The sequence below is a fragment of the Schistocerca serialis genome, chromosome 1, assembly GCF_023864345.2.
Source record: "Schistocerca serialis cubense isolate TAMUIC-IGC-003099 chromosome 1, iqSchSeri2.2, whole genome shotgun sequence".
NCBI lineage: Eukaryota > Metazoa > Arthropoda > Insecta > Orthoptera > Acrididae > Schistocerca > Schistocerca serialis.
Genome location: NC_064638.1, coordinates 1,028,708,879 through 1,028,723,733, shown reverse-complemented (window position 1 = coordinate 1,028,723,733; position 14,855 = coordinate 1,028,708,879). Strand labels below are relative to the sequence as shown.

Sequence of the window (14,855 nt, the reverse complement as noted above, 5' to 3'; positions counted from 1 at the left end):
GGAAAGGTAGGGCGACCGCGTACGGCAACCACGCAACGCGCAGCTAGTGCAGCAGGTGATCCAACAGCGGCCTCGGGTTTCCGTTCGCCGTGTTGCAGCTGTGGTCCAAATGACGCCAACGTCCACGTATCGTCTCATGCGCCAGAGTTTACACCTCTATCCATACAAAATTCAAACGCGGCAACCCCTCAGTGCCGCTACCATTGCTGCACGAGAGACATTCGCTAACGATATAGTGCACAGGATTGATGACGGCGATATGCATGTGGGCAGCATTTGGTTTACTGACGAAGCTTATTTTTACCTGGACGGCTTCGTCAATAAACAGAACTGGCGCATATGGGGAACTGAAAAGCCCCATGTTGCAGTCCCATCGTCCCTGCATCCTCAAAAAGTACTGGTCTGGGCCGCCATTTCTTCCAAAGGAATCATTGGCCCATTTTTCAGATTTGAAACGATTACTGCATCACGCTATCTGGACATTCTTCGTGAATTTGTGGCGGTACAAACTGCCTTAGACGACACTGCGAACACCTCGTGGTTTATGCAAGATAGTGCCCGGCAACATCGCACGGCCGACGTCTTTAATTTCCTGAATGAATATTTCGATGATCGTGTGATTGCTTTGGGCTATCCGAAACATACAAGAGGCGGCGTGGATTGGCCTCCCTATTCGCCAGACATGAACCCCTGTGACTTCTTTCTGTGGGGACACTTGAAAGACCAGGTGTACCGCCAGAATTCAGAAACAATTGAACAGCTGAAGCAGTACATGTCATCTGCATGTGAAGCCATTCCGCCAGACACGTTGTCAAAGGTTTCGGGTAATTTCATTCAGAGACTACGCCATATTATTGTTACGCATGGTGGATATGTGGAAACTATCGTACTATAGAGTTTCCCAGAGCGCAGCGCCATCTGTTGTTGAAAATTGTAACTACTGTAATTTCGAAAGTTTGTCTGCCTGAAAATGTACTGTTGTCCCAAGCATATTGCAACAAACGGTGTATTTCTATCGCTGCTCGTTTAGTTTTTATTGTATATATATATATATATATATATATATATATATATATATATATATATATATAATAAAAAACCGCTCTTGCAACACATACGCAAAATGACGGGAAAAATCGCAACACCAAAATATAATTAATGTAGATTAATGAAACTTTGAGAATACATTTGTCTAGGTAACATAGCTAAGTGATTAACTCAACACGTTTCCAGGTTAATGGAAGCGCGCGATAAGCCATCGCAAGTGCGAAATGCTGGTACATTAATAACCCTTGTTACCGCCAGACTGTTAAATGCAGGCATGCAAACGTGCATTCATTGTGTTGTACACGTGCCGGATGTGAGTTTGAGGGATGGAGTTCCAGGCCGGTTGCACTCTGTCAGTCAGTATACTGACGGTCAACGCTGTTTCTGGATGAAGCTGGAGTTGTTGCCCGATAATGTCCCATACGTTCCACTGGAGACAGATCTAGTGATATGCAAGGCCGAACAGTTTTGCAGTCAGGATGCGTGGGATAACCACGAGAATGCTCATACGAAATCGCACCCTTGACCATAACTCCGGCTGGTCCCGGCGGAGGTTCGAGTCCTCCCTCGGGCATGGGTGTGTGTGTGTTTCTCCTTAGGATAATTTAGGTTAAGTAAAAAAAAAAATGAGCGTATGGCATTGGTGGCCGGGAGACCCCTCGCGGGGCGGTTCGGCCGCCGCTCTACAAGTTACTTAACGCGACTTGCGAGTGAATGAAATGCTGTTGAAAGACACACAACACCCAGCCATCACGAGGCAGAGAAAATCCCTGACCCCGCCAGGAATCGAACCCGGGACCCCGTGCGCGGGAAGCGAGAACGCTACCGCAAGACCAAGAGCCGCGTACATTTAGGTGTGTAAGGTTACGGACTGATGATCTTAGCAGTTAAGTCCCATAGGATTTCACACACATTTGAACATCTGAACCATAATTCCAGGTGCAGGTCCAGTGTGTCTAGCACGCAGGCAGGTTAGTTGCAGGCCTTCAACTGGCCTCCTTCTAACGCGCGGGTACAACTGCCACCGAGGCAGAACCAACTTTCACCAGAAAACACAACAGACCTCCAACTCTGCCATCCAATGATTTCCTTGACATGACCATTGCCGATCCTACCCCATTTCGATCAAATAACTTAGCCATGTGCTTGTAATAATACAGACGTCCATGAAGCATTAAAAGACCAAGAAGATAAAATTAGAGAGATTCGAACTCACACGGAAACTCCCCGCGAATCAATCGCGACTGGAACAGGACGTCGGCCGCTGTGGCCGAGCGGTTGTAGGCGCTTCAGTCCGGAACCGCGCGACTGCTACGGTCGCAGGTTCGAATCCTGCCTCGGGCATGGATGTGTGTGATGTCCTTAGGTTAGTTAGGTTTAAGTAGTTCTAAGTTCTAGGGGACTGATGACCTCAGATGTTAAGTCCTATAGTGCTCAGATACCATTTGAACTTTTTTATTTGGTGGGGGGGGGGGGGGACAGGACAATGTGGAGTGGAAGCGACAGTGGATACGAAGTACCCTCTCGGCCATACAATATTCCGTTTTCCAGACGTGATCGGTAGAGCTACAGTAACACACATTTCTCTTCACTGTTGCGTGGCACAACGTGAGTGATACGACTAACATCTATAAAACAGTTCCTCACGGAAATGTTAAAGCCGAACCTTCGTTTTCGAGATATGATTAAAGAACTTCCCCGTTGCAGGGTACAAAGTGTGAGGTATTACGCAACTACTCCAACAAAACAGCGAACATTCCAAAAATCCTTCTCTCTGACAAGCTTTAACAAACTTCATCATCATTTTCTACATGACGTATCACACGCCATGCACTATTACCAAATCATTACACCGCTTCCTACTATTGTCATGGTATGAAAAACAGAACTTCCAGCCTCCTAGGTACTCTATCATTTTTCGAGATCGACCGTGTTAGGTGTCTATGTGATACTTTTTACGGATTCATCAAAACCTGCACTCAAAAGCTTTAAGGCACTTATAACCAGAGACGTATTGGATTTCGTTAGGAGCTTCAGTAGGTCGTTAGCATAGACTGAACAGAGCCACGATGAACTAGTTCCCGGCAGACCTCAGCCCATACCGGTTCGGTGATCAACATGTCTGGTGTTAGGTAAGGCGAGAGAAGGAGCAGAACCTGCTGTGTTACGTCGGTAATGTTTAGTCTTCTTAGAATTCAGTGCCAACAATGTTTCTTCTCGTCAAAATTTCAGACTTCTTTAGTTGTGTGAACTAGTAGCTGAATCTCCTTCTAAATAGGTTCTGGTCAAGACATACTGGACTGTGACTTTCCATTCACGGCAGATTTTTTTCCAACGCCCTTTGGAAACTTCAAGCCTGGCAGTAGCGAGCACAATTCTCCTGAGGACTGCTACTGACCAGAGCCGAAAGTTGGTTAGCTAAATCCTTCTATATATTAGAAAAATGGACGTACGTATATATGTATGTATGTTCCACATCTCCTAAACCACTGTACCGATTTCAACCAAACTCGGTAAACAAATCACTTACTGTCTGGAAATCATCGCTCTGGCGGTAAGAACCACCTACACACCAAAGGGGTGGACGTGGGGGTGAAAAAGCCACGTAGCATCCGACGAGCGAATAAACATACCTTGTATTGTATTGTATTGTATTTTAACCAGGGACCTTCAAATGACGGAGAGGCTCCGTCCCCGCCGCAGCCGCAGTGGTCCACAACCGCAAGACGACTACCGCAGTCCACTTCACTCCTCCGCCGCCCCACACCGAAGCCAGGGTTATTGTGCGGTTCGGCCCCCAGTGGACCCCCAGGGAACGCCTCACACCAGACAAGTGTAACCCCTCTGTTTGCGTGGTAGAGTAATGGTAGTGTATGCGTACGTGGAGAACTTGTTTGCGCAGCAATCGCCGACGTAGTGTAACTGAGGCGGAATAAGGGGAACCAGCCCGCATTCGCCGAGGCAGATGGAAAACCGCCTAAGAACCATCCACAGACTGGCCGGTTCAACGGACCTCGACACAAATCCGCCGGGCGGATTCGTGCCGGCGACCAGGTGCTCCAGGCTGAACATACCTTAGCCGCCCAGTATTTGAGAACGAGAGTATTTAGTGACTTGGAACAAACTTTACACATAATTTCAAATACACTAATGGCCATTAAAATTGCTACACCACGAAGGTGACGTGCTACAGACGCGAAATTTAACCGACGGGAAGAAGATGCTGTGATATGCAAATCATTAGCTTTTCAGAGCATTCACACAAGGTTGGCGCCGGTTTCCAACCGATTTCTCATACAGAAACAGCAGTAGTCCGGCGTTGCCTGGAGAAACGTTGTTGTGATGCCTCGTGTAAGGAAGAGAAATGCGTACCATCACGTTCCCGACTTTGATAAAGGTCGGATTGTAGCCTATCACGATTGCGGTTTATCGTCTCGCGACATTGCTGCTCGCGTTGGTCGAGATCCAATGACTGTTAGCAGAATATGGAATCGGTGGGTTCAGGAGGGTAATACGGAACGCCGTACTGGATCCCAACGGCCTCTTATCAATAGCAGTAGAGATGACAGGCATCTTATCCGCATGGCTGTAACGGATCGTGCAGCCACGTCTCGATCCCTGAGTCAACAGATGGGGACGACGTTCGCATGAGAACAACCACCTGCACGAACAGTTCGACGACGTTTTGCAGCAGCATGGACTATCAGCTCGGAGATCATGGCTGCGGTTACCCTTGACGCTGCATCACAGACAGGAGCGTTTACGATGGTGTACTCAATGACGAACCTGGGTGTACGAATGGCAAAACGTCATTTTTTCGGATGAATCCAGGTTCTGTTTACAGCATCATGATAGTTGCATCCGTGTTTGGCGACATCGCGGTGAACGCACATTGGAAGCCTGTATTCGTCATTGCCATACTGGCGTATCACCCGGCGTGATGGTACGGGGTGCCATTGGTTACACGTCTCGGTCACATCTTGTTCGCACTGACGGCACTTTGAACAGTGGACGTTACATTTCAGATGTTTACGACCCTTGGCTCTACCCTATCTACCCTACATTCGATCCCTGCGAAACCCTACATTTCAGCAGGATAATGCACGACCGCATGTTGCAGGTCCTGTACGGGCCTTTCTGGATACAGAAAATGTTCGATTGCTGCCCTGGCCAGCACATTCTCCAGATCTCTCACCAATTGAAAACGTCTGGTCAATGGTGGCCGAGCAAATGGCTCGTCACAATATGCGAGTCACTACTCTTGATGAACTGTGGTATCGTGTTGAAGCTGCATGGGCAGCTGTACCTGTACACACCATCCAAGCTCTGTTTGACTCAATGCCCAGGCGTATCAAGGCCGTTATTACGGCCAGAGGTGGTTGTTCTGGGAACTGATTTCTCAGGCTCTATGCACGCAAATTGCGTGAAACTGTTATCACGTGTCAGTTCTAGTATAATATATTTGTCCAATGAATACCCGTTTGTCATCTGCATTTCTTCTTGGTGTAGCAATTTTAATGGCCAGTAGTGTATATTGTGAGCTTTGTTTACATGGAATGGACTGGATCCTATGGTCCAACTGAACTGATAATTGAGTGTAAGTGTTTATGTTCGGCAACTTGGAGATCATTTGCAGCCATTCGTGCACTTCATGTTCTCAAACAACGATGGAATTTTTATGGGTGACAATACGCCATGTCATTGGGCCATAGTTGTTCACAGTTGGTTTGACGAACGTTCTAGACAGTTCGAGTGAATAATTTGGTTATCCAGATCGTCCAACATCAATCTCACCGAACATTCATGGACATAATCGAGAGGTCAATTCGTGCACAAAGTAATGCACTGGCAACACTCTCGCGATTTTAACAGCTATAGAGGCAGCATAGCTCAATATTTCTACAGGGGACTTCCAATGACTTGTTGAGTCGATGCCACGTGGAGTAGCTGCACTGTTTCAGCCGTTTCACGCCATATACGCCAAAGGCATCTGTCCAATTGAGCACATAACGCGATTCATCTCAAAAGGCCACCTGTCGTCACTCAGTGGACGTCCAGTTGATGTGGACCAACGTCTTCATCTCAGAACAGCTCTTGTAACACTCTCAATTATTTGTTGGATGTGTTCCAATCTCTCTCTTTCTCTTCAGTTTTTATCCTCTACCACAGAAGTTATTCCCTGATGTCTTAACACATGTCCTGTCACCCTGACACTTCTTCTTTTAAGGGTTTTCCACACGTGCTCCTTTACGCGCCGATTCTGCGGAGAACATCCTCATTTCTTACCTTACCTCAAACGCTTTCTCTCTTGTTCTCAGCTTCCCCCACAGTCCATGTCTCGCTTCCGTATAATACTGTGCTCTAAACGTACATTCTCAAAAGTTCTTCCTCACATTATGCTCATGCTTAATACTACCAGACCGCTTTTGGCCAGGAATGTCCTCTTTGCCAGTCTGCTTATTATGTCCTCTTTGATTCGTCTGCCATGTGTTACATTTTGCTTACTAGTTGACACAATTCCTTCACCTCGTCTACGTCGTGGTCCCCAATTTTGATGTTACGTTATTCGTTAATTTCATTACAGCTGCTTCTCAGTACTTTTGCATTTCTTCGGTCTTCCCCCAATCGTTATTCCGTGCTCAGTAGACCGTTTATTTCATCCAACAGGTCCTGTAGTTTTTCGTTGCATGTACTGAGAATAACAATGTGATCAGTGAATCTTATCATTGATATCCTTTCACTCCAAATTTTAATCTCTCGCTTGAACCCTTCTTTTATTTCCGTCATTTCTTCCTCGAAGTATAGACTGAACAGTAGGGCGAAAGACGGCATCATTGTCCTTACATCCTTTTTAATCCAAGCACTTCATTGTAGGTGTTCCATCCTCATACACCTTTCAAAAGAATTACTGGAACACATGTATAAAACGTCCGGTATGTCAAACCTATTTCGAAATATCGGTATCTGTGGTATTATTGCATGGCTCGAGAGCTTCGCTTTCAGTGTCGGCAACAATTAAATTCAGTCGCAGTCTATTGGCTGCGTTATGCATTAAAGTGTTAGATGAACCCTCAGAAGCAAGTGCGTACCGGTGTCCGAGTCTTTTCTAGTGAGGTACACAGATGGCAGATGTCATTCGTGGACGTTGCATGCAACCAAGCACATACAATGCGACATCTTAATGTAGTGCAAGTTACAAGGGCGATCTGTTTGATCCATAAAGGATGGACCTTCGGTCGGGTTGCTAAAGATGCCAGTGCCTCTCCTTGCGTCATCCATAGGTTGTGGATACGTTACAGGGAGACAGGTCAGTACACAAGGCGAGTTGGACAAGGTCGCCGACGCAGTACAACCCAACGCGAAGACCGGTATCTGGCCATGTCTCCATTGTGGTGTCATGCGGATGTTTCCAGAGCACTGCAAGACGACCTCAGAACGGCCACTGGAACCGCTATGTCCGATCACACTGTGAGAAACAGGTTACGAGAAAGGACCTTACGACCCAGACGTCCTGTTTCAGTACCCAGCTATACAAGGCAACATCCTGCAGCTCTTCAGTTCTACCGTTTCCATGTCTACTGGCAACTACGTCACTAGCGTAAGATGTTATTCACAGATGAGTCCAGATATCCTCTGACCCAAGGTGATGGCTGTGTGCGGAGACACGTGGTGACCAACACCTGCAAAATATAGTTCAAAAAATCGACAAATTTCCAAGGTTATGTGATGTTGTGGGGAGGTTTCAGTGTTGACAGCTCAATGTCGTTGTCCACGGTCGCCTTACCTCCAGGAAGTACGTCGAACGGACCCTCTTGGACCCTGTGGTAGCTGCTGCATACAGTGATGGCCCTGAATTCCTTCTAATGCCAGGGCTGAATTATTTCTAATGCCAGGGCCTATGTGGCAGGCGTCAGCGGGGATGTCTTGCGAAACCTGGACATTCAAGTAATGGAATAGCCGGCGGGGAGTCTCATTCTAAACCCCATCTTGCATATGTGGGACATACTTGCTAGGTGTGTTCGTGGTCGTTCTGTTCCACCACAGACTCTCCAAGAACTGTCATGTGCTCTCGCTGAAGAATGGGAACGGATACCACAAGACGACCTCTGTAGACTTACACGGAGCATGCCACGTACGTGTCAGGCAGTGATACATGCTCGCGGAGGGTATACAGGTTACCCAATCTCTCAAAGTCCAATGAATAGCAGCCAGAATATCGGGATGAATGATTGTTTCTAATCTGTTTTCGACACTTGTCGGACCTTTCAGCTCCTTTTACGAGGGGGAGTTGGAAAATAAGTTTCCTCTGTCGACTGTGGACAGAGTTGTGTGATGTGGGCGAAAGACGACACGGCAGGTGAACACGCACGTGCAAGAAACCGATACACCACTGGGTAGAGGTCGACCGCGATCAAGCAGATGGGGCCGTCGCAGTGCCTGCGCAAAGCGGAGGCCAGCAGCTCAGTCTTTTCCCGGAGCTATGGAGAGAAGGTGCGGCTCAAAAATGGCTCTGAGCACTAGGGGACTTAACATCTGAAGTCATCAGTCCCCTAGACTTAGAACTACTTAAACCTAACTAACCTAAGGACAGCACACACATCCATGCTCGAGGCAAGATTCGAACCTGCGACCGTAGCAGCAGCGCGGTTCCGGACTGAAGCGCCTAGAACCGCTCTGCCACAGCGGCCGGCGAGAAGGTGCATTCTGGAGTCGTGGTCCAAGGCGGAAGTGAGAGTTGTTATGCGCTATGAATTGGCACGTGGAGTATCAGGTACGGAAATTCATAACCGCCTTGTTGAGGTGTATGGGTCAGGTGTGATGTCGAGGCAAATGGTGCGGAGATGGTGCCAGCAATTCAGTGATGGACGTCAACAAGTGCAGGACATACCGAGACCTGGACGGACGCGCACGGCCACTACAGATGTAAATAACAGGAAGGTGGAAGACATGATTAAAGCGAACCGGCGTATCACCATCGATCGAGTAGCGGCAGAACCTGGAATCGGACATGAGGCTGGAAGGCTTTTTGAAGCTTATGCAGAAGTGTGACAAATGTCTTAATGTACTTGAAATTACGTAGAAAAGTAAAGATATGCCTCATCTTTAATGTCTCATTCTCTTTTTTTTCCTTTCACACACAACTCTGACCACAGTCGACAGGGGAAACTTATTTTCCAACCCCCCAAGTATGTAAGCGATCGAAGATGTAATGATGTTTCGTCGTGTACTTAATTTGTAAAAGATAAGGTATAATTTGGTAATATACCCAGTCCTTACCTTATTGCTCAATGGAGTAAGGCAGGCTCGCGAATTCATGTTTTCCTAATTCTTTTGAGCAGTGTAGTTCGCCCTTGGTTCTTGTCCATATTGTATATTATCCGTCTTTCCCCATACTTTACTCCAATTTTTCTCAGAATTTCGAGTACCTTACAACATTTTACATTGTTGAACACTTGTCCTATGTTGACGAAACCTTTGAACGTGTCTTTATTTTTCTTAAGTCTGGCCTCCCTTATCAAGCGCAATGTCGCACACATCGTCATCTGACAAATCCTAAACTTTCCTTTACATTCTCCGTATATTATTCTAAACAGTAACTTCGATGGATGAGCTGTTAAGCTGATTGTGGGATAATTCTCGCACTTATCTGTACTCACTATCTCCGAGACTGTGTGTATTATATGAGCCTGAAAGCCTAATGGCATGTCTCCGATCTTATAGATTCTGTACACTAACTTCAATAGTCATTTGGCTCCCACCACCCCTAATGACTTTAGAAATTCCAAAGAAAAGTTATCTATCCGTTCTGCCTTATTTGATCTCAGCTCCTCCAGAGCTCTTTTAAATTCTGGCTCTAAACCTTGACCCCCTATCTCTTCCATATGGACTCCGAATTCTTCTTCTTCCGTCACGTTGTAAGACAACTCCTTCCATCGTAAGAGGTCTTCAGTCAACTCTTTCCACCTGTTCGCCTCTCTTCTATGTTTAGCAGTGGAATTATTGTTGCATTATGTTGACTTTTAGCTTCACTGTAGGTTGTTTTGACTTTTCCATATTACAAATCTTTCTTTCTGACAACCATTTCTTTCCTAACTTTTTTATATTTTTCCTGCAGCCATTTCGCTTTAGCTTTCCAGCACTTCCTATTGGTTTCATTCCCGAGTGACTTATACTTAGGTATTCCTGTCTTTCTCATTCTTCGATAAACTGAAGTATTTCCTCTGTTAGGCAGGCTTTCTTCGTAGTTATCTTCATTGTACTTGTACTTCCGCGTCCAACTTTCGCGACTGTCCTTTTCCGAAATGTCCATTCCTCTTCAGTTGAACCGCCTACTGGACTATTACAGTATCTCGAGCTTTAGATAATTTCAAACGCACATCATTTCTTCACTATACTACATCTTTCCACATTCATTCTTACCATTATTTACGTGGCACGAAATAAAAATATTAACTGCAGCTAGTTAAGAGTTGGACTATGGCATGCAACATCTTTTCTTTGTTTGTGTTTTGTTGTAGCTGAAATACCCTCTGCAGTACAACAGTTCGTGACTGAGAAACGTGGGAGAAATAGGCCCAACAACTGCGTGGGACAGATTGAAGGTACGAATGGAAAGCATAAAACACAATATTTTCCACTGGGAATTCTCTCAGAATCGTCTTACGACGTCGTTGCGGTCAGTAATCTCAGAACTTCCTTAGCGGGCAGCTGTTTTATTAAAGGAAGCTTGGCGAGCAATTCTCGCGCTAAATGCGACACACTTCATGTAGGTGAGGCAGTAAACAAGTCTTCAAAATGGCGATAAACGGAGACCGATGTGCGCACGTTTTAGTCTGTTTAGGAGGGCTAGCCGCGCTCATCTTGGTGCCGTCGCTCTCTTCCTCCGGCAAATTCCGTTTGGTCTACGAATCTGAATGAATCCCTGCTCCGATGAAATCAATGACTAGCCTGACTGTGCCATAAGAAACTGTATAAGAGAAGCGAGAGGTATTAGGTACCTGTCAGTAGTGTTTACCGTTTACGTTTTGGACAATCGGCTGAAGGCAGCCTCTGTTCCACTATGTGCGACGCACGGCGTTATTTTGTGAGGCAAGGACACAGTGCGGTATATCGCACCTGTTTTAAAATCAATGGCCTCGCGCCTGCCGAGGCCGCACGACTCATACAATTCACTGCGCTTCTGGACAAGGGAAATATACCGAAACGTCGTCAGACAGATGGGCGTGATTCAAACTGTGTCCATCACGAATGTTGCACAGCTTATGCTGACGCATCGAGAACTTGTCCTCTCTCCATCAACATGTCATCTATCACTGCTATATTCGACAGTGCCCTCGAAACACAGAGATCTGGATTCGGACCACCAATGGAAAGACTCGAGAAAGACGACCCATTCATCGTATATGACACAATGTATCCTTTGTAGCCAGCCAAAGACTTAAACCTGATGCGTCGTGATTAAATCAGTATTAATAATTACGATAGACTGGTTGACTCAAATCTTACTGTAATACATCACTGACCATCACTATCTGGTCTCACGCGAGTAGCAGTTAAACGACACGCTAGTCAAAATTATGGGTACATTATCAACAAAATATGACTCCCTGTAATAATCAGATGGCTCTGGAGAGTTGATATCTACAGATCATTGCGTACTCTACTTGTGCGGGAAGCCAGGATTCCTCACACTGTTGTTGCTTTTCTTTGTGTGACAACGACTTAAAACAAAAACTCCTACTGCAAAAATACACTTGTTTCTTTCCGTCAGCGTGGCATACAAACAGTAACACATCATTTGGCGTCATTCCAACCAACTGTACTCGGATAAGTTCAAATAAACCGCATTGCAACAATCAAGTCGACTCCGTTTAGAAACCAAAAAGTTGTGTCCTTGACGAATTTCATGGTGTCAGAAGAGGAATAAAATTTAGGACGTTTATTCAAAACTAAAAACTAAACTCCTCCCGAACAAGCGGTGAAGGCCCATCGATACCGACCGGCCGCCGTGTCATCCTCAGACCATAGGCGTCACTGGATGCGGATGTGGAGGGGCGTGTGATCATCACACGACTCTCCCGGTCGTATGTCAGTTGCCGAGACCGGAGTCGCTATTTCTCAATCAAGTAGCTCCTCAGTTTGCCTCACACGGGCTGAGTGCACCCCACATGCCAACAGCGCTCGGCACACCGGATGGTCACCCATCCAAGTGCTAGCCCAGCCCGACAGCGCTTAACTTCGGTTATCTGACGGGAACCGGTGTTACCACTGCGGCAAGGCAGTTGGCCTAGGATGTGTATTCAAGCACCCTTGAAACAGAGACGTGCCACCCAGAATCTACAATGTGGAAATCTGCGACGTGGAATTGTCTTCATTCACGGTAACGCACTCACACACATTGTCGCTCGTACTACTCAGACGACTCGAAACACGGTGCGGAAACTTTTAAAAAATCGCAATTAACGTCCTGGACTCACACATACCGGCTCTTCCTCCAACTCTCCAAGAAATTGCTTCTTTCTCAAGGTTTTGAATGCACCGAAGTGTAGTAAACTTCCTTAGTGGACTGTATGGCAGCTCTGTTATGGAATTGAATGCTGAAGGTTTAAAAATTCGTGTTTCACGGTACCAAAACCATTTTCAGTGTATCAGAGACAGAAAATAGCAGAAGCTGTGCGTGTGTGGATTTCAATCAATCTACCACATCCTTCGACCCTTCTTCGCAGTGAATCAAGCACTAGCTTCATTCGCATTGCCTCGCATCTATTGGTCACACGCTCCTATAACGTCTGCTCATTGGCGATGGGTTGGCAATACACCAATGCCTTTAAATCTCGCCGCAGTCAGAAGTCCAACCGATTCCGTTCCGGTAAACGGGGAGGCCATTGCTCTTCGACCAATCCATCGTCCATGAAATATTGTGGTGAGGTACTACCGAACGATCTCTAAAAAATGTTGTGAAGCTCGGTCGTGCTTAAACCACAGTCGTTGTCTTTCTGTAAGAGTAGCATTTTTCAAAAGAGGTCGTAAATCAACGCGCAGAAATCGGTGATACACAGCATCTGTTAATCTGTCTGGTAAAGAGTATGGCCCTATGAGACTGTCGCTGACAAATCCTGCCCATACATCGATACTAAAGTCATCCCGATGCCTCCCCTCCAAGACAGCTAGAAGATTTTCATCAGCCCATATGTGGGTATTGTGATAATTTACTACGCCACCTCTAGTGAATCCTGCCTCATCTGTAAACAAAATTCACGCCGCTGCAAACTGCAGATCTTCAACTGCCCACATCTCAACAAGTATTCCGGACACATCATTATAGCAATTTTTCTTCTAGTTTTTACCAGTACTGCCTCCTATAGGAAGCAGTATTGGTGAAAGTTTCTCTAAGCGATTGACCCTTCGTGGTGTGTCTCCGATGAGTCACAGGCCATCATCATCATCAGCCACTTGAGATCCACTGCTGAATAATGGTGTCCTCCAGACGCCTACGTACATTACGATTTTCAGACATACGCATTCACATTGCCACTGTCTATCACCTTCGTACCTTGCATTAGATCGTCGCTCCCACCTCTCATTGTCTCTTGGAATCCAGCAAATAACTCCCTTGATCCATCCAATATCCTCTCACCTGGCTACATGTCCTGCCCACCTCTATTTCCTGTTCATTACAGTCATTATGTTTTCCACTCCAATTACTTCCCTGATCCGTTTATATGCTTTCCTGCCTTTCTCAGTAATTTCTGCATCTTTGAATTGTTAGCTGACCAGAGCTCTTAGTTTTCGCACTTAAATTCTATGTTTTACTGCCGTAAGTCAAAATTGGTAATACACACTGCCTGCAAATCTGAAATTTAATTTCGAAAACCCAAATTAGTTTAACAAAAGCACTCTAGCACCTTTTTATTCTTTTGTTTGTGTTTTTTTCGTCCATCACGCCGTTTTCAGCTGTCGTAAATAGAAAAACTCATCAACTGGGTCTTCATTGTTGATTTGTACTATTATATTTTCGTCTTATTGCAGTACACAATTTCAGTCTTATCACAACTAATTTTAGATCTACTTTCAAACTTTTTGCAGTCGTTGTTGAAATTTGTATGCATCGAAGGCAATCATTACAATGTTTATTAGCAAAATGATGGCTGTTCAGATATGTTCCGTTAACATGCATACTTAATTGTTTCCAGTTTTTACATATTCACGAATATACGGTAACACAGTGGAACGCAGCAGTTTTATTGAATCTTTGTACATTTTATTCGTGTTTATATTTGTACAGGGCGTCCCAGGAGGAATGATCAGTATTCAACTATATGACAGGAACGATCAAAGCAAAAAGTCTAACAAACAGAGGCTCTAAAATGCTTACCTTATGAGCTATGACAACTTCTTCATCTGCGATACTGTGAAACAGATCTCTTCTACTGCAAGCTCTTTTTGCTTTCCATATTTTGGGAGGAGGTAGTATGGACTAAAACAAGGAAAAAATATCTAGTAAACATAGGCTCTAAAGTGCATACCTCAAGAGCTATGAGCACTTCTTGTTTTTCGCTACTATGAAACACTTCTCTTCCATTGAACAAGTGCTCGTAGCTACGCATTTTAGAGCCCATCTGATTTTTCGCGTTTTATCGTCGTTCCTGTCATATCCCCGAATACTGACCATTCCTCATGGGACACCATTTATAAATGGGAGGAAAGCTTCTTGATGACACAGTGCCTGCATGACGAGTAATCATCAGGAAAAATGATCTCGTCACGATGTGCTCCTGTGCAACGTTATACATGCTGTCATATTCTCA

The 14,855-nt window shown here is 45.5% G+C and overlaps 1 protein-coding gene and 1 pseudogene across 2 annotated transcripts in view; both read right to left on the bottom strand.

Annotated features, from left to right (window-relative positions):
- Positions 1-14,855, bottom strand: part of LOC126413891 (uncharacterized) — an 870,590-nt gene that overhangs the window by 838,011 nt on the left and 17,724 nt on the right. The gene's annotated exons all lie outside the window — the stretch shown is intronic.
- Positions 12,217-12,334, bottom strand: LOC126426737 (5S ribosomal RNA; annotated as a pseudogene).